Genomic DNA, 25,001 nt, shown 5'->3' on the forward strand with positions numbered 1-25,001 from the left:
GCCTTACTGAAGAGGAGATTAATCTCACCCAAGGATGTTGCTGGGCACACATAAGGGACAGGGCTTAAAGGTAAAAACCCACTAGTTATAATGGCTGCCTTAATGATAACCATTGCCAGCTGACCTTCAACCCAGTGTTAGGGAGCATATGGACTGACTGGCTGAAGTGGGAATAATGCTAAATACATGGGTCAACTGGCTGAGAGGGGCTGATGATCATCAGGCAGTGGGGGTACAAAATATGCATAAATAAAAACATACAGTTCTTTTAAGTATGGCATTTACACAGAGACAATGAGAAAATCATTTTCTAATTTATCCCCTTCCAGTGTACCTTCCAGCTTACCTTCTGCCACTTTCTGCTCTAATTACTCCTAACCTTTGTGTCCCAATCCCAGGTACTATCTCATGAAAACTCTTTTCTAACAGCAATGTCCCACTCCAGGTGATAAATGTCTAATATTTTCACAACTAATGTGATGCAGTTGCCACTTTTTCTACCCAGTTCTTTTTTCTCTTCAACAATCACTATAGCTCCCAAATGGACAGATTTTCACAGAATGCCCAGATTTTTGCCTCATATTTTTAGTATCTTCATCATAAAAATGTTGTTGTTTTTTGGCAAATTATTGGCAAATAATTGAGAACTGAAGTCAGAAAATAATGGCATACATTTGAATTTCAGATTTCATACAATTCATGTTGATGTAAAACCTGTTATTCTAGCAACTTTCTAAGTTAGTAAGACCAATATTTAAAAATTGTCCCTATTTTTGGGCCTTTGTCTCCACATTATTTATAGCTTTGTCCAGATTTCTTGCTCTAAGAGGTTGAGACGTCTGACAATCACTCATGTAATCTATCACCTCCCATTTTGTATTCTGCCTCTGGGCATCTCTTCACATTATTATTTATTTTTCACTTTAACACAGAACAGTTTTTCTCTTGCCAGATCTGGGTTTCATCATATTTCCATTTATTCTTTCTGCTAACTCCCAGACTGTCAGACTTATTGCAGATTATAGTGTGATCAAGGAAAAGAAAAAATATTGTTGTGTTTTCAGATATATGAAATGTCTTTTATATAGCTGTCAAAGAAGAACTTCTGATCTAGAAGAATCCTTTCTGGTCAACCCTCAACCTCATAGCACCTTTCTCCCCTTATCATTGCTATCTGTTTGTCCCCAGAACAATTTTGTGAGTAAATCATAACAACTGGAATTGTTCCTATAACTATCATGCTTATTATACTTTTGTGTGAAACACCATTAAACGATTTATAGATATCTGGTCAGAATGCATTCTTTGCTCCTCCCTAATTAATTGTTTGGCTGTCTTCTGGCTGATTGGTTGGTAGATTAATTGTTTAATTGTTACACGTGTTTGCATTTTGATATACAGGTACCACCAAAAGGCATGATATTTTTTTCACTGGAGATCTGGGAAGTAATTATTTCAAACAGAATAAACACTGGATCTTTTACGTAAAACAATAAGAAATGTTTATCATTGCAATATATGGTAAAAAGGCAACATTCAAACAGTACAGGTGATGAATAAACAGATAACTATATAGACCCTTATGTGTTCTACTTTATCACAAGATCATCACAGTTCATTTTTTGTGGAAGTGAGATTAGAATATCATATATAATAAGGATGAAGAAATGAAAGGTTGCATATTCCTCTACAGAATAAGAAGCAAAGTAAAGAAAAAAGTGGTAAAGCAGTTGGTGACATAAGGACAAAGAACATGGAGAAAAGGCAAGGCGATGATTCAGATGGAGACTTGGCAATGAGAAAGAGTGAGGAGCGTTTTAACTAGATCAAAGAGAGGAAGAGATGGTGTAGTTTGATAAAGAATATAACATAAGGTGAGAAACAGTGAGGGAAGGTGGAGAATAGATCGGAGCCGGAGAAAGAAGGAAGAGATCGAAAGAACAAAAAAGATGAAGGACAACAGTTACTAGAGCTACAGCTATGCACCTGACATTATTTTGATCCTTAAAAAAACAAGCCCCAGGATTCAGAAGCATGCTTAAGGCTGCTGTGTAATGACTAATGCCATAGTGGCGTGATGTAGCTCTAATGTCATTATCAATTAAGGAAGAAGGACTTAACACCTCAACTATTAACTAATGAAGACATCTGCACATGTAAATGACATTGGCAGCAAATACATGGCTGCAGTTAAAGAATTCAGGAACAGGTATAATATGCCAAGAGCTTCTATGTGTAGACCTTTATATTTACAAGACATGCCTGAGAAAAGATGAAGGAGGAAAAAGTTCTCTCAAGCTGAGAATAACATTATTCCGCAAGCCCGCCATGAACATGGTCAGCAGATGATGCGGAGTGAAAAGATAGACTGCGCCTTTTAAGGAGTGTGTCTGATGGGACCTCATGGAGCAGATGAATGTGGCCACAATCAAATGCATGAACATGTATGATGAAGGATCATAAACCTGATTGCTCATGTATGCACTAAGGCAGAGTAGCAAAGGGACATGGGTACGTGTCCGCTAATGGAATCACCCTGAAGTGTTACAGAAGCATTCCTAGCATCACTGTCTGGAGGGACATGACAGAAATCAACTGTGGAGTAGAACTTCATCAAGCACCTTATGTGTCAGCAGGCAGTGGTGCTTATGAGTATTACTTAACATGTAGGGCAAGCCATATAACCTTCCTGACTCAGACACATATAACTAATGTGCATGTTTTTTTTTCTTGTTACAGGCACATATGGACTAAAGCAACAATATCAGTCTGCACAAGGTATGCTAACTTTAGGTTCTGCATGCCATGCTGTTCCATTGGTGTACCATCACTGGTTTGTGGGTGTTTGAGAAACATGCATTCATATACTTGGGTGTTTTTGTGTGCTTTCGCACATGCTTTGGTGTCAGGTTCTTCAGCTGTGAATGACAGCATTCCGGAAAACAGGGACCTGCTGAGCCCACTGATGCCACATCATGGCACAACTGAAGGTCATGGTGGTGGTGTTACACATGGCTAATGCAATAGTTATAATACCCTCCCCATCCAAGGACCCAGCTTCTGTGCTTCTGCAACCCATCTCTCAGTCCCAAGATTCAGCAGATGGACAGGAGCCAGCTGACACATCAGCACAGGATACATCATCTTTTCCTTGACTGTGGCAGCTCCCTTGACTTGGAAAGAGCAGTAGGGGTTGGTGCACTGGTTGCCATCAACCCCAATGGATACCACCCGCTCACCATTGTACAGGGACTGACAGATACCAGTAAATCATAACAGAGTTTGTTGGTGTGGTATGTGGTCAGTGTGATAATCTGTGAGAGGGCCTGGTCCATTTATGTAGCATATTTGAAATCATGATAGGGAGTCTGTACCTGCAGATATCCCTGTGTGGCTACCCATCATAACCATTATCATTCTCATGGCTAGTGTGCCTCTCCTTTTGGCGGAGAAGCCCACCATAGGAAGGTGATGGCATGGTCTAGGACCCATAACACCACCATCTCCACACCTCCAACCAAAGATGAGGACTCCACAAGATGTCATGACTGTAGAAGTGGACAGGGTGTTTCTGCAGAAACCACCTATATCACATCATGCTGTTCATACTTCCAGAGCACTCCATCCTCTGTGCATGCTGTAGATTGTGCCTCTGAAATTGTACCTTTGACATTCCCTAGACAGGACATCCCCATAGACAGGGATATATATATATATATATATATATATATATATATATATATATATATATATATATATATCTTGGTGTACATATCTCCTGAGGGTACTTTTGTCTATCAGACCTCAACACAGTGCAGCATCTTCTAGTAGAGCTATGTCCATGTATACTCACAGCTGTCTAACAGCACCACCCACATCTGCCTAGGTAATTCACACTGGAGACCTGAAGCCACTCCCCCTCTGTGAATAGACTACCTGACTCCCCAAAATCTCCAGATCAGGAGACACACACACACACACACACACACACACACACACACACACACACACACACACACACACACACACACACACACACACACTAATGCACAATGTGACTAGTCCATGTATGGAATACCATAATTCTGGTTCTAGTGCTGCATGCTGTTTCCTACAGAGAGCTAAAGCCCTTCAGTCCTGATTGCAAATGCAATACCTGCATTAATTTCTTAATGATGGTAATGCACAAAGACTACTTGGCATCTGCCAATCTCACCCCTTAACACTTTGCACCCAGGGTGGCTGCCCACTTCACCCCACCCTAGCCATGCTTCTGACTGCAGTTGCCTCCATCTTGCTTAGTCATCCTCTGTGTTTTGGTCCCTTATGGGCTCCTTAACAGGTACTTCCTCTGCTTCTGAATCTAAAGGTTGCTCCAGTGTCAAGTTTTAAGTAATCAGGGAGACTGAGAGCTCCCACCTTAATGAAAACCTTAATGAAATTTTGGAGAAAAAGGATCTGCAATGATAGATCTGCCATAGTGTATACATAGACCCTGGTTTAAATGGATCATGCTCCAGTAAAAGCATTCTGAAACTCAGAAATCTGGAACACTATAAATTCTGCTAAAAGCATTTGGCAGCACATCACCACATCAAGCAAAAGGCTTTCTTCTTAACTTCCCCATATATTATAGGGCTGACATATACCACCTGATTTTCAGTGGTGCAAGCTGTGATCTAATAAAGCCCTACAAAACGTGTGAAAGTGCCATGGACAGAACTCACGATGTTAGAGAAAGAAGCCAAACAACCCTGATCTGCAGCTAAAGCCAACAGACTGAATTAGACATTTTTACAAAAAAAACATCTTTTTAGATGTTTTCTCATAAGTTTTTTAAAAACATTTTCTATTTGAATAGATTGTTCTTTTGACTGTGTCCTTTAGAATATGAAATCCTAATATTTTTGCTTACTCTTTTTAAAGAACTTTTTGTACTAACCTTGTACTATTGTTATTATGTACACATTTATTTCTCGTGTCTCTTGACAGACTAAACAAATATGGTAGTTTTATAATGATTGTTGAATTTTGGTGTGATTTCTACAACTCCATAAAAGTGGGCCTCTTGCACATTTCCACATTAAATAATTGTATTTCATAACTGCAATCCTGACTGATGTAATTAAGGCTGAATAAAATAACACATGCTGTATTTAAACTACCCTTTGTAAACTCACATATATGTGAAATGTTTAGCATTGTTGCCACCAAAGGGAATTAATGAGTGAAGTCTGAGGGTGCTCAGGACCAATCAAATGTGAAATGCAATTTAGATTGTTCTTATTTTAGTACCCATTGGCTAGAAAGGTCTGCCCCCTGATTGGCACTTCGATCAGCCTGGTGACCAGTACAATTACAAGGTACCAACTACTGTTACCCTCTTAATTATTCATAAACCTAGCAAGAGCCAGTCCCTGATTGGCTGGCTCCTAACAGTAGCCTTCAACTACCTCCAATTCTTGTTATGCCTAAGGCTTCATATTTAAGTCTGATGACCTTTATAAACCAGAAAAAAGTTAATCTAAAAGTGAGCTGAAGAAGTCTAATTTATGTCAAAAACACGTCATTGAAATAATGGTTGATCAAAAAGAAGCAAAAATCTCTGGAGGATTTTCCACTGATTTTATTAAATGTGCTATAGCTTGCATATTTCAGCCTATCCATTAGGAATACAAAGCTACAGAGAACAAAGGCTAGTACTAAGCTAACTGCTCTTGTGAGCCATTTAAGCTCAGCCAATTACCCCATGGGAGAATCAAACCCTGCACTAATTTTGAGAGAAGCTCTAACATTGTAATTGGAATAAAATATTTTTAAAAAATAAAAAGGGAAGGATTTCAACCACTGCTTGTTTCCTCCAGAACGACTTTGGCTATTGTATCTTAGGAAACCCTTTATTGATTTGGAACTTGGGACATGGTCTGATTGGTCTTACCCAGGCTGGTTAAGAAGGATCTCCCTGAATGGATCTGTGTTTGATTCTGCCTCTGATTCCAGGATGCTCTCTTTCCAAATATGTATCCCCTTTATGCAAACATTTGTTTGCATAAAAACATGTTGTGCAATATTGCACATACAACAACTATTTTACTGTATGCTTCAGAATGGGACTATGGGGCATCACTGGAGATATCTAGTCAGTGGAAACAGGTCCTCATCAATCTGAGCACAAGTTTGACAAGTGTTCTGGCCTATGACAGGGAAGTGTTGCATACATTCTCTGATATGGTCTGTGTATTCTTTATCAGTGTCATTAGCCATGTTTCCAGATAGTATCTGGCATCACCATAAGATGATCTATGGGAAATTACTACGCACAAATCACTGATATAAGTTAGAATGTGCACAGATGTGGGAATCCTGGTCACTGTCTGGGTAGCACACCAACACATTGTATATTATGCCTTGCACATTGCACATCATGTGGCAGTTGACACAGTAGAATCTCTTGTGGTTAATGCACTGTCTACCTAGACATGCCTTGATAGTAATGTTAGTGCAGTGAAGGGCTCCCAGTACATCAGAAAAATGGGCTATTTCATAAAATGCTCCCATGGTGTTTCTTCTCTCCTGTATTGTATGTGGGAACCATGTATGCTCCTCCACATGTTGTAGCATGACATTGAGAAAATGGTGTAGTATCCTTCAGGCAGATGTCTGGGATACAACCACCATGCCCCCCCCCATTTGTCACTAGAGAGTCCATGTAGCCAATATTCTCAAAGCTAAGTATAACCTTGGGGTCCTCAGGGGCATCTCATGACTCTTCGTAATCAGCTTGTCACATCTCAACCAGCTCCTGTCCACACAATAGTGGTCCACTATTTCTGTGTCATGGAAGGAATGAAATGTTAGGTGTGGACAGAGGACATGGTGGCACCACAGGCAGTGGGATGTAACGCCATGGCTATTGCCTATGAGAACACCCTCATGCATATGTATATCTTTTAAACTAGTGGCTACCCCTAACGTGTTCATGGTCTCTGTTTCAGAACATCAGAATTTTACTATGAACAGCAACTCTGGTGGTCATGCCTTGTCACACTAAATTTATAAATTTCTGAACCACACCACCATATTAGTTACCTCCATCGGCATTTGCTAACACCCTCATTTTAGTAATGTTGCTCATTTCAATATCATTATAAGTTCATTTGCATACTATGCCAGTTGCAATATTTCACAGCCTAGGCAGCTCATGCTAACTGCATCTCTGAATCAGCTCCACATTGTGCATATCTACTCATCACACTGTTTCACCTGCCTCAATGCTTTGTTTGATTCTGAATAACAGAGAAGAAAATATACTCTTCAATAAGAGAGGAGCTGTAAACAGTGGTTTAAAGGTACACCCTAATGTCTGCTGCAAAGTGCTAGGGTGTATAGCGATACAGAGTGTAAACATCACAACTTATCTTCTCAGCAACGGAACATAATCTGGTAACTAATGAATAATCATATTGTGAAAACTGATTGTTCTTTTGGTACATGAGTCAGTGTTTGTCACATACACCTGAAGTAATGCAACTTCTTTCAGAACACTGTGTCGTGCCTGGACACATGGTGGCTGGAGAAGCAATAAGTAACAGTAGCAAACGCATATACAATAATTAGCTCATGTCAATCACAGAGAATCATTCTTAAATGGTAATGTAAGCTCTACAGAGCTATACAGCAATCCAGATAAATACAAATGATGTGCTATTGTCCTTTCAAATTCCAGATTAGGAAAGGGAGGAATAAGCGTAGAAAATTTAGCCTATGGTAAGCTCCATGTCTTGGAAACAAAAGCAAGTTCTTCAAAATATAAGTTCTTTGAAAAATGAGCTTTTTTGCTTTTTTTTACTCACTTGCCTTCTGTAAGGTAAAGCTCCCCATACTCCCATGCAGACAAAAGCTCTCTGCACCCTTTGACTTAAAATAATCAAGTTCAGGATCATTGAACTTCAGGAAACAGGCAAAATCCAGCCAAAGTGATCTCAGCATTTGAGCAGCTAGTAAGATACTGGTTTGGTAATGTTTTATCATTATGAGAGCAGCAAGGTCTGTGAGTTTAAGCCTTTTGTCCAGTGCAGAACCATGACATTTAGTCTTGGTGACAACTTTGGTTACCAAACATACTTGTCGAGGTGAACAGGTTGGCCATTATCTTTCCGGTCTTGTTGCTCTAAGAAGTACTTTGCTGTTTGCATGATTGAAGATAGTCATTTGGTTATCCATTCAGTGTTTTAGATTGAAAATAACTCCTACAGAGGCAAGCATTTGTTTTAATAGTTATAGAAGCAAGAAGAGTATGACCCGACATCTCTGTGGTGTTGCCCCAGAAGATAAACATGCACATAGAAATACTGAGGCCCAAAGACAGTGCCTGCAATTCACTTAGTCACAATGACATTTCCAGAATTGGTGTTGTGCTTTCTAATATTCTGTATCTCAGCTGTCAGATAAAGTATGGAACCAGCCAACACCATGAAAGTGAACTACGAGAATGACAGGCAAACATAAACTCCACATCCATAATGATAAATACTTTGTACAGAGCTGGTAGTAATGTTACATTACAACAGCCTGTATATTATAATGTACAGGCATTAGTGCACAGTACTGGAAATATTCCTGTATAAGATGCATATCTACTAACACAACATGTTCGAACTCAAGACATTACTATTGCAAAAGTATGTTCATACTATGCAGTAGCACACGAGTAAAATGTCCATTCACCTAAAAACTGTAGGATCGCCTTACTTATCTGCACCAGTGCTATCTGTTATCAGTGTTATGTACAAGCATTTCTACCAATAAGCAGAGCACCTCTACTGTCAACATGTTTCTCCCAACTTCATTCCCTTACAACTTCTTTTTCTATGTTTCAGTGCTTCCAACTTGTCACATTTTCAGCCTTTTCAAAAGCATCTTATCTCATCTATCATTACTAGCACTCTTCTCCAACCATCACACCCATTTTTTACATTTGTCTTTTCTGACCTTCTGACCCATTTCTTTCCACTCCTAACTATTTTGCTTTTTATGAAGCCCATAGTGGTCATCGTTTTTAATCTCTCTCTTCTCCACTTTACCACATTCCCTCTGCCTACTCCAACTAAAAGGGGCTGCCATTCTTTTTCCAATTGCTTTGTGCTTTTTCCCATTCTCTAGCAAATCCTCTCCAAAGTCCCCTCACTTCTGCATATACTCACTATGTGTGCAGACTTTCTACTTTCCCTTCTCCACACCTTCAGCATCCATCTGAGTCCCCAGAATTAGAGAAACAGAGTTTTGTGAATTAATGACCGACCTGTTAAAAATGCCAAACTATTACTTTAGCAGGTTGATAATTAAATAATTGTTTTGCAAGCATTTACTTACCCTAATCTAATTATACTGGCCCCCAAAGTGATGTACATGCCTCCTCCCGCCATATTAATATTAATGCCGTAAACAGGGTGTGACACCCCACTATTAGCAACTGTAATCAAGGAGCCTCAATTCTCATCACTAGCACCAGTGGGAGATGTACACTGGGAGGATGACAAGTGCACACACAGTATTTCCAGATGCAGCTCTCTGCATCAGGTGCAATTTCCCTTAAGAGTGCACAGAGACCATAGTAAGTGTGGGGCTGGTTTCTCCATCTTTCTCCAGATCTCCAATAAGATTCCCCACTGGCACAGCTATAGAGTTGAGATCTCAGCTGAGTAGCCAAGCCAAGACCTTCAACACCCGCTCTGTCCAACCAGTGCTTCATGACCCTGCCCAAGTACCTGACACACACAAGCTTTGAGGTTTGATTCACACACACACACACACACACACACACACACACACACACACACACACACACACACACACACACACACCTGGGAAAGGCTGGCACAGGTTTACTAGCTATGCCCCCTTCTTCCAAGACTATAAGGTAGTTATCACTGCCACCAGACATGTCCTTATCAGCTACTTTAAGGCCCTTAACAAAGGGTGTTCGATCTTACTGTGCAATGGTACTATTAATCCAAATGGTAGTTTGACCAAGAGAAAGCTATTAGGAGTGGTCCACAGTGTCACCAAATAAATATGTAAGTACTCTCAGAGCTTAAATATGTCTCACAAATATCAGCCAGAATTAAAGGTTTAAATATATTTAATAATAAGTAATAAAAATAAGAAATTGCTCAGTATATAATCACAGTTACATCAGAGTTCAAAATCGCAGTAAATATTTAAAACAACATTGCAAAACTGTCTCAAATAAATAAAGAAAAACATCTAAATTATGCTTTGCTATATTCCTGACTATTTCTAAATGACTTATACTGTTCCCTAGACTTACTTATAGAGAAAGCAGGCAGATGTGGTGAGTGGATGTTCTTGTCAGGTCAACGACAAAATACAAAATGTCCAGTCTCTCTCTCAGAGAGTTCTTAAATTACTATTTTAGATATTACTACTGGGGTAGCTTGCAGCATGATATCACTTCTTGTCATCTGACTCTATCCCAGGTGAAAGCCCCCACTGATGCAGCTAGCAGCATTGAGCATCTACCTGTGACAATGCATAAACTTCAGATCTTTTGGCAGATGGTGGAAGTCGTAAAATAATTTACATTCCTCCACATTTAAAGACAATACAAAAAACTTCTAGTTCTAGACATTATGTCTCCTGTTGCACTGAAACTGACAGCTAACATCTCTTTGGCCCAGCCATTAAGTAATTAAATCTCAACTATTCTTTTGAAGTTAACGTCTTGTGTTGTAGTTTCCATTGTTAAAATATATACATCTAAACAGTTCCAATAGTGCATATACATTTCTGCTCAGTACTTTACAAAATAGCTCTCCAGCATGTCTGTACAGTATAACTTACAGTTATAATACATCTGTAACACAAACATCTTACATGAAACATGTTGACATTCACAAATGACGCATAACCATATACAAAATTCCAGACAGCTGTGCTGGCAGTATCCCTTTTTGTTACACTTCTATATAAATAGGTTCATAGGTTCATAGGTTTATACTAGGCTATCTGCCCTAAGGCATTTATAAGCCTAGTCCAAATTTTTGTGGCTTACGCCACCACTTATATGAAAAAATACTGTGCCCATTAGTTTGTTGTGCCTCTGTCCAGCAGTGACACAGAGATGATTCCCGGGGTAAACCTACGATCTCCCATCCACAGGTCAAGATTTCTCTTGAACAGAGCCAGCGAGGTGCTCTGCCTCACATGGACCAGGACTATATTCCACAGCATAGGGAGTCTCTGAGTGATAAATCTATCCCTCCAGCACGTCCTATTTATATCCGTGCTAAGGTTTAAGTCGCTTGCTCTAGTGGTTTTGGTGGATTTGGATTTTTTGAGGTGGAGCATATCCATTAATTCCGGGTTGGACATGGCCTTGTATGTCAGGCACATGTCACCTCTGAGCAGACGGTATGCGACTGAATAGAGCTGGAGTTTCTTCAATCTGGCAGTATATGACAGATTTTGGAGTCCCTTTATCCTTTTGGTGAGGAACTTTTGGGGTCTCTCCAATTGCTGCAGATGTCGGGCGAGATACATCCTGAATGGGGCATTGTACTCGATCATTGGTCTGATAAGTGAAGAGTACAGGGGAACAATGACCTCACTAGATCTGGATGTGAATCCCTTCATGATCAGGTGGGCAATGTAGAAGGTCTTTCTAACCACTTTAGCAACGTGAGTGTCAAAAGAAAGGCCACTGTCAACCTGGGTCCCCAGGTCCCTGATAACCTCTTCTGTGCTTAGTGGATTGCCACCTATATGGTAGCTTGGGGTTACCTTGTTTTTCCCAAAGGGTATGACTATACATTTTTTGGCGTTTAACTTCAGGCCATGGCTCTCGCACCAGTTATCTGTTTCCGTGAGTCCCTTCTGAAGGATATCCGTGTCCGATGCACTTTCCACTATGGCGCCCAGTTTGCAGTCGTCTGCAAACTTTGTCAGCCAAGGAGCAAACCCTGTGGGACACCACTTGTGACTGGCTTGGAGTCTGACATAGCGCCAGCAACTCTAACCCTGTGGGTTCTGTCCTTAAGCCAGTTTGCAACCCATCTTGTGACATATGGGTTTACATTTAAGATGGTAAGTTTTTCTACAATACCTGAGTGGGGTATTGTGTCGAAAGCCTTTGCAAGGTCAAGGTAGGCTGTATGGACTGCCTTTCCCTCATCAATGGCCTTGGTGACTGTTTTGAAGAAGTCGACCAAGTTCAAAAGGCATGATCTTCCCTTGACGAAGCCAAACTGAGTCGGGTCCAATGTCTGCAAGTCCCCTATATCTTTGTTTATGAGCTCCATTATCATGTTATTATTCACAAATGGCATATAATTATTTACAAAATTCCAGCTAGCTAAGCTGGTAGTATCTCCTTTTGTGACACAGGGCACAACTAATTTAAACTTTTGTTATCAGAAGCTTTTTTAAATGTTAATTTACTAAAGAATTGGTTTTAAAAAATAATTTTTACATAAAAGAGTGTTCACATACACAAATATGCTTGCCAACATTCTTTAATGTAAAAATAAAAATGTGTTTTGTTACTTTAGACATGATCTTTCAGTCCGTGGTTGTAGTATTGGTCAAGATATTGAACTTGTGGAGAAACAGTAGATCTAGAACAACTGGGTCTCTAATGGCATGGTAAGGTAGACAGAGATCTCCTCTGAAAAGTCTAGAATTCACATAATAAATTGATAGAGCTTCTTGCTCCTTCTTGGTAGCTCGCTGACTTTAGGCCTGTGATATTTTTGATTAGGAACCTTTTGGCCTTTCTAATCATTTGATATATTTAATGAGATACATCTCAAAGGGAGCACTTTTACATGTTAACTGGCCTAATTAGTGCTGGGTATAAGAGAGTGCTTACCTCCTTAGACCTTGATGACTTGACAAAATTCCCCCGTTTTCAGTCATTTTTAAACATTGTTAGTCAGATATTAGAATACAAAAAAACTCCTCTGGCGACTTAGATTGGATACTACACTGAAACCTGGTCTTAACCACATTTCAATTAATTCAATGTTAAGAATGAGAGCAGCAAAATTGTGAAATGTACACTTTATGTTTTACACTGTTTTGTATGTTTCATTTGTACTTTAAATTTTACATTATTTTAATTGGTTTTTATAAGGTATTTTTGTATTCCCCTTTAAGATTGAATGGCCTCATGAACCTGATTGAATGATTGTTTTCAATATGGAGTAATTATGGGCTATTTATAAAGAGTGTTATTTCACATAAACTGTAGCTCTGATGAAGTCCTGGTGGAAGGATGAAAGCGCTTAACCTTTGGATGTTATTGCTCTTTTTCTTAAACTTGGTATTTAAATTTTCATAGCTTTGAGCTTGGAACAACTTGGTCTTTTTTTTGGTTTTTGGAGGAACAAAGCCCAACATACTAAAAGCTCCTGACCAATATAAACAGGCAGCTAAGAGTGTTAATACTTTAAAGGCTAAATTTGAAGAAAAATATAGCTTCTCAGGCAAAGGACAACCACAAAGATTTCTACAGCTATGTCTGTAACCTCAAGGGAAATGCACAACAATGCACAGAACTTATTGTAAATGGCATCACCCACACTGAACCAGAGGCCATTACCAAACTTTTGGCTGACAGGTTCAGCTCAAACCCCCCCCCAACTACCCCTGATAGTACAAAGGAAATACTGTCTGTCACAATCACCCCAACCATTACTAGGGAACAGGTCACCAATGCACTTTCCAATGACAAAAACACTGCATTGATGGACTCCAGTAACATCCTGTGATGCTTACTAATTAGCATAAAACGTGAATTCTCTGGTCCACTTGAATCACTTTTCAACTGGAGCCTACAGTCAGGTTTTGTACCCAAGAAATGGAAGATGGCTACAGTCTTTCATTTGTACAAAGGAGGTCCAACCACTGATCTGGGTAACTACAGGACCCATAAGTCTGACCAGCCTCATATGTAAGGCCATGGAAATAATCATCATGGACATGATAAATGTACTCATAGGTAACCTGCAAACTCTGGACCCATCACAGTTTGGCTTTGTTAAAGGAAGGTCATGCCTATTAACTTTGGTGGACTTCTTTGAGAGGGTCACCACAGCAATGGATGAGGGCAAGACTGTGCACACAGCTTACCTTGGCCTGGTCAAGGCTTTTGATATTGTACCTCACTCAGGCATTACAGACAAGTTCACTATCTTAGGTATAAACCCTTTTATCACATGCTGGATAGCCAATTGGCTCACTGATAGGACCCAGCAGGTCAAAAAAGGTGAGGCTACCTCCACCAAGAGGCTAGTCACTAGCGGAGCCCCCCCAGGGTTCGGTACTGAGCCTGCTCCTTCTTGGTATCTATTTCTGTGAAGTGGAAACAAACAATGAAGGTTTATGGCTGACTAAGTTTGCAGATGATTGCAAGCTGGGGGTTATCATGGCCTCCCCTGCAGACAATAGCATTCTTCAAGAAGGCCTATCTCTGACTAACAAATGCTACCAAAGCCATGGTCTTAAGCTCAATGCTAAGATATGTGCAACTGTACCCCTTTGGGAAGTCAACTATCTTGGCTAATTATCATGTTAATAATATGCCCCTAAGAGTTGACCCAGTGATCAGTGATCTGGGTATGCACATAGACAGTAGCTTTACCTTTGACCACCACGTGGCCACCATGGTGAGGAAATCTTTTTATGTTGTGGAACTTATAATTAAGGGTATGGCATCTAGTTCCAAAGGTGTCATTATCCTATTGTACTCTGCCCTTATCAGACCAGTCATAGAGAACAATGCTCTCTTTGGTAGCACAGGCATATGCAGCAATTAAAGTGACCTCAGAGGGTCCTTACAAAAAGAATACAAGCATAACAAACTTAGCTTATGCAGAGCACATTAAACATGTCATCCAGGTATCTTGCATAGAAAGACCAAAAGGGGGAAAATTCAGAGTTTATAATAAATCTTTTCTCCCATGCTAACATGACTATATTACCAAAGTTGGTGGTACATGCTGCCCCAATTGCCAGCCCACTCACCTGTTTATAGTATTCCCCTTCAAAAAAGAGGAAGTTGTTACTCAACACTAAATCCATAATTTCAACAAGGAAATTCTATACAGGAAGAATGTAGAGTCCCTGTAATCACAACTATGCAGGTAAAAGCTGCACTCTCTAAAGCCAAAAACACAGTCTCCTATAGATTGCTGAGGGGTGAGCTATGCCTGGCTTGCAAGGCATCCACAAACTCCACACTTCTGAATCTTCTGCGTATTCATAAGTCACATAGTACCAGAAATACAAGGTCTAAGGGCCTGAATTTTGTCTGTGACTTAAGCAGAACATGCTAGAGAGACAGTTAAGTGTCCCAGAGACTGTCCCTCCTATGGAACAGGCTTCCCATCCATGTGAAGCTGAGTTAGTCTATTACCCAATTTAAGTGAAACTTAGACCAGTGGATGGGGAATAGGAAATTTACACTGGACCTAGCACCCATGTCCCTTATGGACAGAGGTACCTTATAAATGCCTGGCCCTCAATGTCCTATTTGGATACAGGACATCATCATTCTTTCGGGAAAACTTGACAAGCCTTAGAAAGACCCCCCCCCCCCCTGGACATTAGCCTAGTATGAATATATAAATCTATGAATCTAAAACCTTGGAGTTGGAAAAAAAGACAAACTGAAGTTAGGTATCAAGTACAAATTATTACGGGGATAACCTGAAAACATGGAGGGAAACACAAAAAGAGTTTACCATGCCTAATGAAATGGAATGAGACTATCAAGGGATTAAAGTCAGGTGAGACAGAATAGTAAGACATAGACAGAACAATACAAAAAAAGCTGGAAATAATCAGGATGAATGATGAGAGAAGGTCAGAAGGATCAAGTAGAGGGCTTATTGTTTAAGGACTGAAACTGATTAAGTTGCTGGAAAAAACAATTAATGGACAAGAAAGGAAAAGATGTGTGAAGGAAATGCAGGACTAAATCCCAGAAAGAGAATGGGTGCAGATAGTGCAGCTGTCAAGATGTGCCACCTAAGCAAGGAAAATTAGGATCTTTGCATAACAATGTTTGCATTGTTACTTCTATATGCTGCAGAGATTGGCTAGGATGTTTCCAGCAGTAAGAATTGTCTGCTGGCAATGTCAATCTGTGGAAAGAGGTCCTTGGGGCCACATAAAATTTATTGATAGATAAAAGTTGAGAACTGGCAATACATTTCATGACTTTGCAGATGAGGACTGTAAGGCTGATAGGTTTGTAATTACTTGAGTTTGTTGCAAGGCCATCATATGGAGGGGCAGCACCACTGCAGTATGCCACTCATCAGGGTCAAAACCACTAGCTAAACTTGGGTTAAACATTTTATTGTTTCCGTTCAGTATTTTAACAGTTTTTCGTTTGTGGAGTTGAGTTTTATTTTGATGAATCTGTCTACAATGGCATGTTTAACACTATTAATTAGCAATTGGATATATTGTTAGGTCTCATGGAGGGAATATTTTTAATCTTGGTTAGTACTTTCAGTAAATGATATCTAGAGACAATTGAGATAATACCTCTGCTTTCCCACCTCATCTCACCATTACAAGAGTGTGAACCAAGAGACGCCTCTTAGTTATACCAATACCATCTGCCTCCCTAGATAAATCTTAACTTAATGAGATGTGATCTGGCCTACCAGCCTAGCAACATTTGTCCTGTTAGAAAGCAAACTATTTTTTGCCATGATAGTTTTCCCTCTAGATGTCAACCAAACCATTATTTCTATTCATTTCATTAGTTCCTTTCTTGCAGTCTCAGAGAAATTCATTTAAATCATATAAGGCCTAAAGCTTTGGCTCCAGCACACATTAAAAGTCTCTCCAATATTAATATGTTCTTTCTACCCCTTTGCTTTACATATCTGCTTAAATAATTCTATAACTATATTCCCAGTGTCCGGATTAAGTCTATAAAAAGATGCAAAGTTACACACACCACTTTGACACTATACATGCACCACCTCTTCCTTCACACCTTCCATGTCATCCTCCTATGCATCAGCAGTACAGCTTGTCCCTTCCTATCCCTTTGTATGCATGGAAGCCCTTGCACCCTGAACACATGCTGTGTAGGGTACTAATTTCATCCTCATTTTGGTCTCCTGTAGAAAAATTATATCTCCCTTCTCCTTTACTGACCTTCCCAACACATTCTCCCTCTTTATAGGGTGATTGGTCTCTTAACATTCCATGTAGTAACAATTATTTCCACTAGCATCACCCCCCCAAATATCCTCCACCTCTCTTCCACCCTTCACTCTTTCAGCTAAACCTCTCCTATTACCCATATCTCTCAATGGATCTCTGGTTAATCATTGAACAGACTAACCATCGAATGGCGCATCATTGAAATCCAATCATCGAACACTCATCCATCGAATGAACAGTTAAACCTGTGAGATGGGGAAAGTAACTAGTTGGCCAACACTTCCCCATTTCACTTTTCATCACTGTAGTACAACCTCGGAGTTGGTATATATAGTTAGGGGGTATGGGGCTGAAGCCCCGACACACATGGGTGAGTCTGAAATACTGCCGTTTGTGAGATGGGGAAGTGTTGGCCAACTAGTTACTTTTCCTATCTCAAGGTTCAATGAAGTGCTCGTTCAATGATAGACATTCAGAGATTGGATTTCAATGATATGTCATGTGATGGTTAGTCCTTTTGATGATTAATCCTAGACCCCCCCTCAACTGTTCCTGATTTTGCAGAATGCTCCTAATTTTGTCCCATATTTTTGCTCTGTCTCTAATATTCTTTTTTTATTTTCTGGTAAATCAGTGAGGATTATAGTCAGTCAAGAATGACAAGTGTCAAGAGTTTCATACTTCTTTTATTTGGAAAATGCATGTTGATGCAAAGAAGTCTGTTATTTTACTAACTTTTAAGTAAATAATAATATTTAAAACGTGTTCTGATTTGTGTCTTTATAGCCCGTGGTTTTTAACTTTGTCCAAAATTCTGATCAAAGAAGCTAAAAGGTTATGCTTTAACTCTCCATGCTTGCATATTGTTTATACTGCGCACATCCTTTATAGACCAAATAATAATTAATTTCTGGGGGTAAAATCATATTCCCACCTTAGATAGTGCTTCTGCATCACGTTGGTTCAGTGTAGCATTCTGTCAGAAAGATATTCTTTGCTGAAACATCTTCTTAAACATTGCTAGGGCAAATCAAAGAAGTGAGACTCAAAGGATAGAAAGGCATTCATCCAGATATGCTGATATTTAGAAGAAGATATATTTTCTAAGACAGGTTCATAGGTTAATACTAGGTTATCTGCCCTTGTAGGCCAATTTAAGCCTAGCCAAATTTCCCAACCAAATGGTAAGAATCAAACCCTGTACTTGTTGTCTATGAGGTAACCAACTTAACCATTATGCCAACCCCCAAACAGGCAGCATTATGCAATCTCTGGAATGTTCAAGAGGCAGGTTCATCATTTAACCTAACATGGAGTGCCAAATGGTACAGTGTTTCAGGCATGCACTCTGGAACCCGAGCAAGATGCCCATGCAAGAATTAAGCTTTGTGAATTGTATTAGTATTAAGTTGCACGTGGAAGTGTAGAAGAAGAGCATTGTGTGAGGTTAATCTGCCCTGAGACAGTCTCACATCTAAAAAAAGTGCAACACTGAAAGTGATGGATAATAAGTTAGATCAGATCCTTGACAAACTACACAGTCTGTCTGCAGTGATCATGGGCTGGAAAGACAGCTAGGGTCTCCCATGTAATGAGGAATAATAATGATTAAAGGTATGAACAGAGAAAGTCAGTATATAATTCTGTTGTAACAGCCTTTCTTGATTAGGTATGTTCATAGCAGGAGTATCCCAAGGTTCAGTATTGGATCCCCTGCTCTTTCATTCTACATTAACTTTCTCTTATCTGAGTTCTCCACTTAAACTGCACTGTATATGCAGACAACATGTTCCTTATGAGATCCACCCCACTCTTACAAAGCTTCAAGGAGTACTGCAAAAGGAATTAGAGCTAGATGGATACAAAAATAGCAATCAAGTGCACTAAAACTGCATTATGGATTTTGTTACTCCCCCATATTGGCACATAGTAATATCTCAATCAAACAACTGCAAGAAAGCTCTCTATCAGTTTTGAGCCTTTTGTTTTTCCATACCAAGTGTCTCTGGATTGAATAGAAAAGCTAAATGGAGAGGTAATTATCCAGGGAGCCATTCAGATGGTCTATACCTTCGTTGGCATCCTAGCAATGATGGTGTTTCTACTGAAGCCCTAAGTCTGCTGTTAGAGGTTGATGTTTGCATCTACATCACTGCAGAGCCTCCTATACCCTTCCTGTCCATCACCATGTGCATGCTAATGTGGGCTACCATCACTGGCGTGGGACAGCTAAGCCTATATCTCAGGTTCAGACCAATGGCTGTGCCATGCAACCTTCACTCAAATGGTAGCAATTGGCTGACCGAAACCACCTCTCTCTCTCTCTTCCCCCATGATGGGCAGACCAGTGTCATCTGCTCATTCCTGTCCTCCCCTGTGCAGCTCTTTTAGCAGCTCAGCTGCTATTTCAACTTGGGTTATCTGGGTTGTAGTCAGGTTTTTATGTCTTTATGCCACAGGGACAGGTAAACCCACAATAAAGTTTAATCTCACAGTTCCTAAACAAGCATTTTCATCATATGGAAACTATTAACTATAATTATGTCTCCAAACTGATGCTGCATACAGGTTAGCAATTCAAGCCATTTCTGAAACCAGGAGAGACATAGGTACAAATGCCCTCATTCCTAAGTTGGAGTACAGTCTACTCATCACAGCACTAAATTTTGCACAAAGTACAAAGGACTTCAAAAATCTGCAGGTTTATTGAATTATCTTATAACAGAGAGGACCACTTCTTAAAAAAGGCTAAGTGGTTGCCTGTAACTACAAAAGCCACATTCCTGAATTATTTGTCTTGCAAAAATTACTGCCAACTGCTGGCAGCCAGCCTAACCACCAGAACATTATCTTATTCAAGATCACATGCCAAGGCTTCTTCTCCTTAGGCCCACGGTCAGTCTTATAACTGATTAAACAACATTCACCAAAATAGCCTCTTCTACTTGGAACAACTTACCACAAGAAGTCACAAATTGCAGCATATATCACACTTTCAGAGACAGTCTATCTTAATACCTAAAGATGTAACTTTTTCAGGGCGATGGGTACCTACTTCAAAATTTAGTATCTATTTGGATAATCTCACCAGTTGTAAAAGTGCCTGCTTTGTATAAAAACTGAGATTTGGAAGAATGCACTTCATAAGCAAACTGCCCATAAACTGTACTTGGGCTATATTTACTTTTGCAATCACTGTATCTCCTGCTCTTTATAAATAAACTGTATTTTTTATTTTTATGTCATTCATCAAATATGACATCATTTTGTTTTGAAACTGCTTTGAACAGATTTGCTTTGTAAATATTTTGTATGTAAGCCTGACAACTATCTTTGCCATTCAAGTCTTGCTTGTCGCTGAAAAGAGTATTCAGACAAGTGTTACCCACCTGGTTAACAAGAGTACAACAAAAAATAAGTCTTTTTATAATGGAAGGAACGATTTTTCAAAATGCTGAACTGTGGAGAGTTTGGCTGGCTTAGTGGAAACTGAACAAAAAGGAGGAACATCTGGAGAAGGGACTGCAAAAGTCCATAATATCAGCTGGCAGAGGGAGCTGAAAAAAAAGGAATCTTGTGGAGTTTTTGGAAATTTGTCTAAGTAATCTACAGGGAAGTTGAAAGATAATGATGCACAGATCTCTCGAGTTCATAGGGTAGGATCTTCACCCATGGAGCTACAATGGCTGAAGTGTTAGCTAATAAATTTCACAGATCTGTCATACAAAAGCCTGGCTGTTAAAGATGGCAATGATTAAAGGTGATCTGGAGACAGAGGACCAAAAGATGCATTATAAAGTGACTATTCTCTGTGAGAAGACAATGTTCTGTAGGTTTATAGCCAAATAAAGGTATTCTTTCTTCCTATGTCACAGATTAAGATGACGGGTACTGTTGTAACTCTTATGTACCTGGCTAGTCTGAAGATGTAATGAAAAGCATAGATCTGGTCTTGCCATGTACTGTAGGAGACAACCAACTGCACAAAGAGGTTAAAGAAGCTCAGGATGCTGGTAGCAACAGGCAGTGGCACATACTGAAGCTGCTATTCTGCAAACAACTCAGGACTTTGAAGAATGAAGGCAGACCACACCTGCTGTCGGTAAACTTTACAGGAAACTGGAAGAAGCACAGAGCAGCTTTCAAAAATTGGAAACAAAAAGAAGCAGCCCAATCAGGGTGTCACTGAGAATTTTTAAGGTGTATCCTCCTTAACGGAAAGAAATTCAAGACAGATATCACAGGAGACCCTGGACAGCTTTGTTGATATTTCTGGAAATAACAGATAAAGGCAGCTAGCACCATCAGGAAAAAAACAGAGGGAGACAGTCCCAGGGTTAATCAGATGTCAGTGAATGGAGAAGCACAGAAGATCAAAGTATTACTTAGTGGGAGCAGAGAGAAGTTTCTTTGAGTCTAAATTAATCAGAAACTAAATTCTTACATGGGGTAAGATTAGATGGGGTGGACTTGGGACAAGTCAGTTACTCCAGCCGGTCTTAATGATGATTTGTTTTATCTACCTGTGTTTGAGCATCACAGCATAATTAAGATACATGAATAGCAGTAATGAATTCCATGAGTAGAGGTTCATATATTCATAGGTAGTTACTAGGTATGCAGTCCAGGAGACCACTGAGGATCCACACTCAATTTCCCAAATACCATGGTGCACTGTCTGGTTATGTGGTATATCTGTCACTGTTTATGTAAATGAAAATGTATATCTGTCACTGTTGTAATCATGTATGTATCCTTTTCTGCACACATATAACTTTAATGTTAATATCATTTTAATTAATTTTCTGTATACATTTTGCTGGAGCTTTTCTCCCTAGGCCTCTACTGAAAATTGGTGCCTCTGGACCTAGTCTGGCTTTCTTGGCAAACAAGATAAACCACAAAGGCAGGTAGCACTGTAAGCAGAGTCAGAAAAACCAGATAAACTTCAAACAACCACAATTTAATTAGCGCTTTTGGTAGGATCAGTGTCCTACCGTCTTCAGGCAAATAAAAACCAATTAACAGAGTATTTAAAACATAGGAAACATCCCAATTAAACAATTAATAAATTACTATAAGAAAATACTTGTCCTTAAAGAAACAATGGTTTTCCTAATGCTATACGCTATATAAATATATGCATATCTCGCGTATAGAAGCCACGGATGCTGGATGTTGAAAACAAATCAATGCATGTTTACAAACAATGCTATTATTTAGTTAATTAAAAACTGGATATGTATAATATTTAATATGTCTATATTTCTGTAAAGGTATATATATATATATATATATATATATATATAAAATGAATAATAAATGTGTATACATATAATATGTTAAATTCAAATTGCTTCATAAAAAATGGATCTAAAAAATATATAAATACATGTATATACAGACAAGAGGACCCATATGAAAATAGTGAAAAAAGAAATAAGTATGTTACTTAATATATCTATATTTCTGTAAAGATATATATATATAATAAATATGTATAAATATAATATATTACATTAAGATTACTTCATTAAAAAATGGATCTAAAACATGTAAATATGCATATATACAAACAAAAAGACACATATAAAAATGCATATCAGGGGCAGTCACAAAAGTAACACTCTAGCAGGAAGCAATCTAAAAAAATAAATACCTTGGTACCTATTGCAACTTGCCAGCATAAGCTCAAAAAAGTAAGCAGTGTGCTGCTCATAAATATAAAGCTGTAAGCTGGAAATAAATAAGTAAGTAAGCCCATGCAGGAATATTTTAATCATCTATTTAAAGCTAAACGTTTTAACAAGCTTTTAATAGATATATATTCATTCAGACGAGGATATATGTGGGCTTCAGTTCGAATCTGCCACATAATTTCGTCAAATTCTAAATTTAACTGCCAAGGGCCACCTCTGGGGTCCAGATGCCTTTGTTGCAAAATCGAAAATTATGTTAAAAAACAAAGCATTTTTCATAAATGGAAGGTATAATTACCACACTAAAGGTGTTATATATGTAGCTACCTATTCCCAGTGTTCCGTATTTTATATCGGAAAGACTGAGAGAAAATTAAGACAATGAATTTATGAACATGTTTATGCTATTAGTAAAAAAGATATGAATAATGCCTTGGTGAGACATATTGTTGACTTTCCTGACCATGGATTTAAATTTTCGATTTTGCAACAAAGGCATCTGGACCCCAGAGGTGGCCCTTGGCAGTTAAATTTAAAAGTTGCCGAAATTATGTGGCAGATTCGAACTGAAGCCCACATATATCCTGGTCTGAATGAATATATATCTATTAAAAGCTTGTTAAAATGTTTAACTTTAAATAGATGATTAAAATATTCCTGCATGGGCTTACTTACTTATTTATTTCCAGCTTACAGATTTATATTTATGAGCAGCACACTGCTTACTTTTTTGAGCTTATGCTGGCAAGTTGCTATAGGTACCAAGGTATTTATTTTTTTAGATTGCTTGTTGCTAGAGTGTTACTTTTGAGGCTGCCCCTGATATCCATTTTTATATGTGTCTTTTTGTTTGTATATATGCATATTTACATATGTTTTAGATCCATTTTTCAACGAAGTAATCTTAATGTAATATATTATATTTATACATATTTATTACATATATATCTCTTTACAGAAATATAGATATATTAAATAACATACTTATTTCTTTTTTCACTATTTTCATATGGGTCCTCTTGTCTGTATATACATATATTTATATATATTTTTAGATCCATTTTTTATGAAGCAATTTGAATTTAACATATTATATTTATACACAATTATTATTCATTATATATATATATATATATATATATATATATATATATATATATATACACCTTTACAGAAATATAGACATATTAAATATTATACATGTCCAGTTTTTAATTAACTAAATAATAGTATTGTTTGTAAACATGCATTGATTTGTTTTTAACATCCAGCATCCGTGGCTTCTATACGCGAGATATGCATATATTTATATGGGGTATAGCATTAGGAAAACCATTGTTTCTTTAAGGACAAGTATTTTCTTATAGTAATTTATTAATTGTTTAATTGGGACGTTTCCTATGTTTTAAATACTCTGTTAATTGGTTTTTATTTGTCTGAAGAAGGTAGGACACTGATCCTACCGAAAGCGCTAATTAAATTGTGGTTGTTTGAAGTTTATCTGGTTTTTCTGACTCTGCTTACAGTGTGACCCGCCTTTGTGGTTTATCTACTTTGCTGTCTTTCCCTTGAGGTTTTGTTTCCTGGCAAACAAATCTGGATGAATGAATAAATAAATAAATAAATAAATGTGACTTGCACAGAGTCACACAGTAGGCAAACTGAGGCTGAAAGGATCAAATCCTTGGCTACAGGACACTCCTCGTTAACAGCTTAGTCCTAATTCTCTGTGCTAACTGCCAGTTATAAACATGTCAAGCATGGAAGTGTTGAAGAGTGGAGAGTTTTTCTAAGTGAATAGGAGAGAATGGACCCACAGACTGGTTAACTAGAAGCAGCAAATGACTTATTCAAGAAGAGGTGAGAGGTTATATGTGATGGGGGGGAGGTCTCTTGCCTAAGACAGGCATTTGATGGAGTCACAATTTTTACTGTATTACTTTTGGACTGTAGCTGTTTTTTTTCTTTTTTATATTATATGAGGTTTAAGGACCATCTGGATTAGGAGTAGGAATTAAATATGGAGGTATGTAATCTTTGCTATCTTTGATGGTCTACCAAACACTAGTGAATGCTTGTTCAATGTTATGAGAT

The sequence above is a fragment of the Protopterus annectens genome, chromosome 5.part0, assembly GCF_019279795.1.
Source record: "Protopterus annectens isolate FY-2018-M chromosome 5.part0, PAN1.0, whole genome shotgun sequence".
NCBI lineage: Eukaryota > Metazoa > Chordata > Ceratodontiformes > Protopteridae > Protopterus > Protopterus annectens.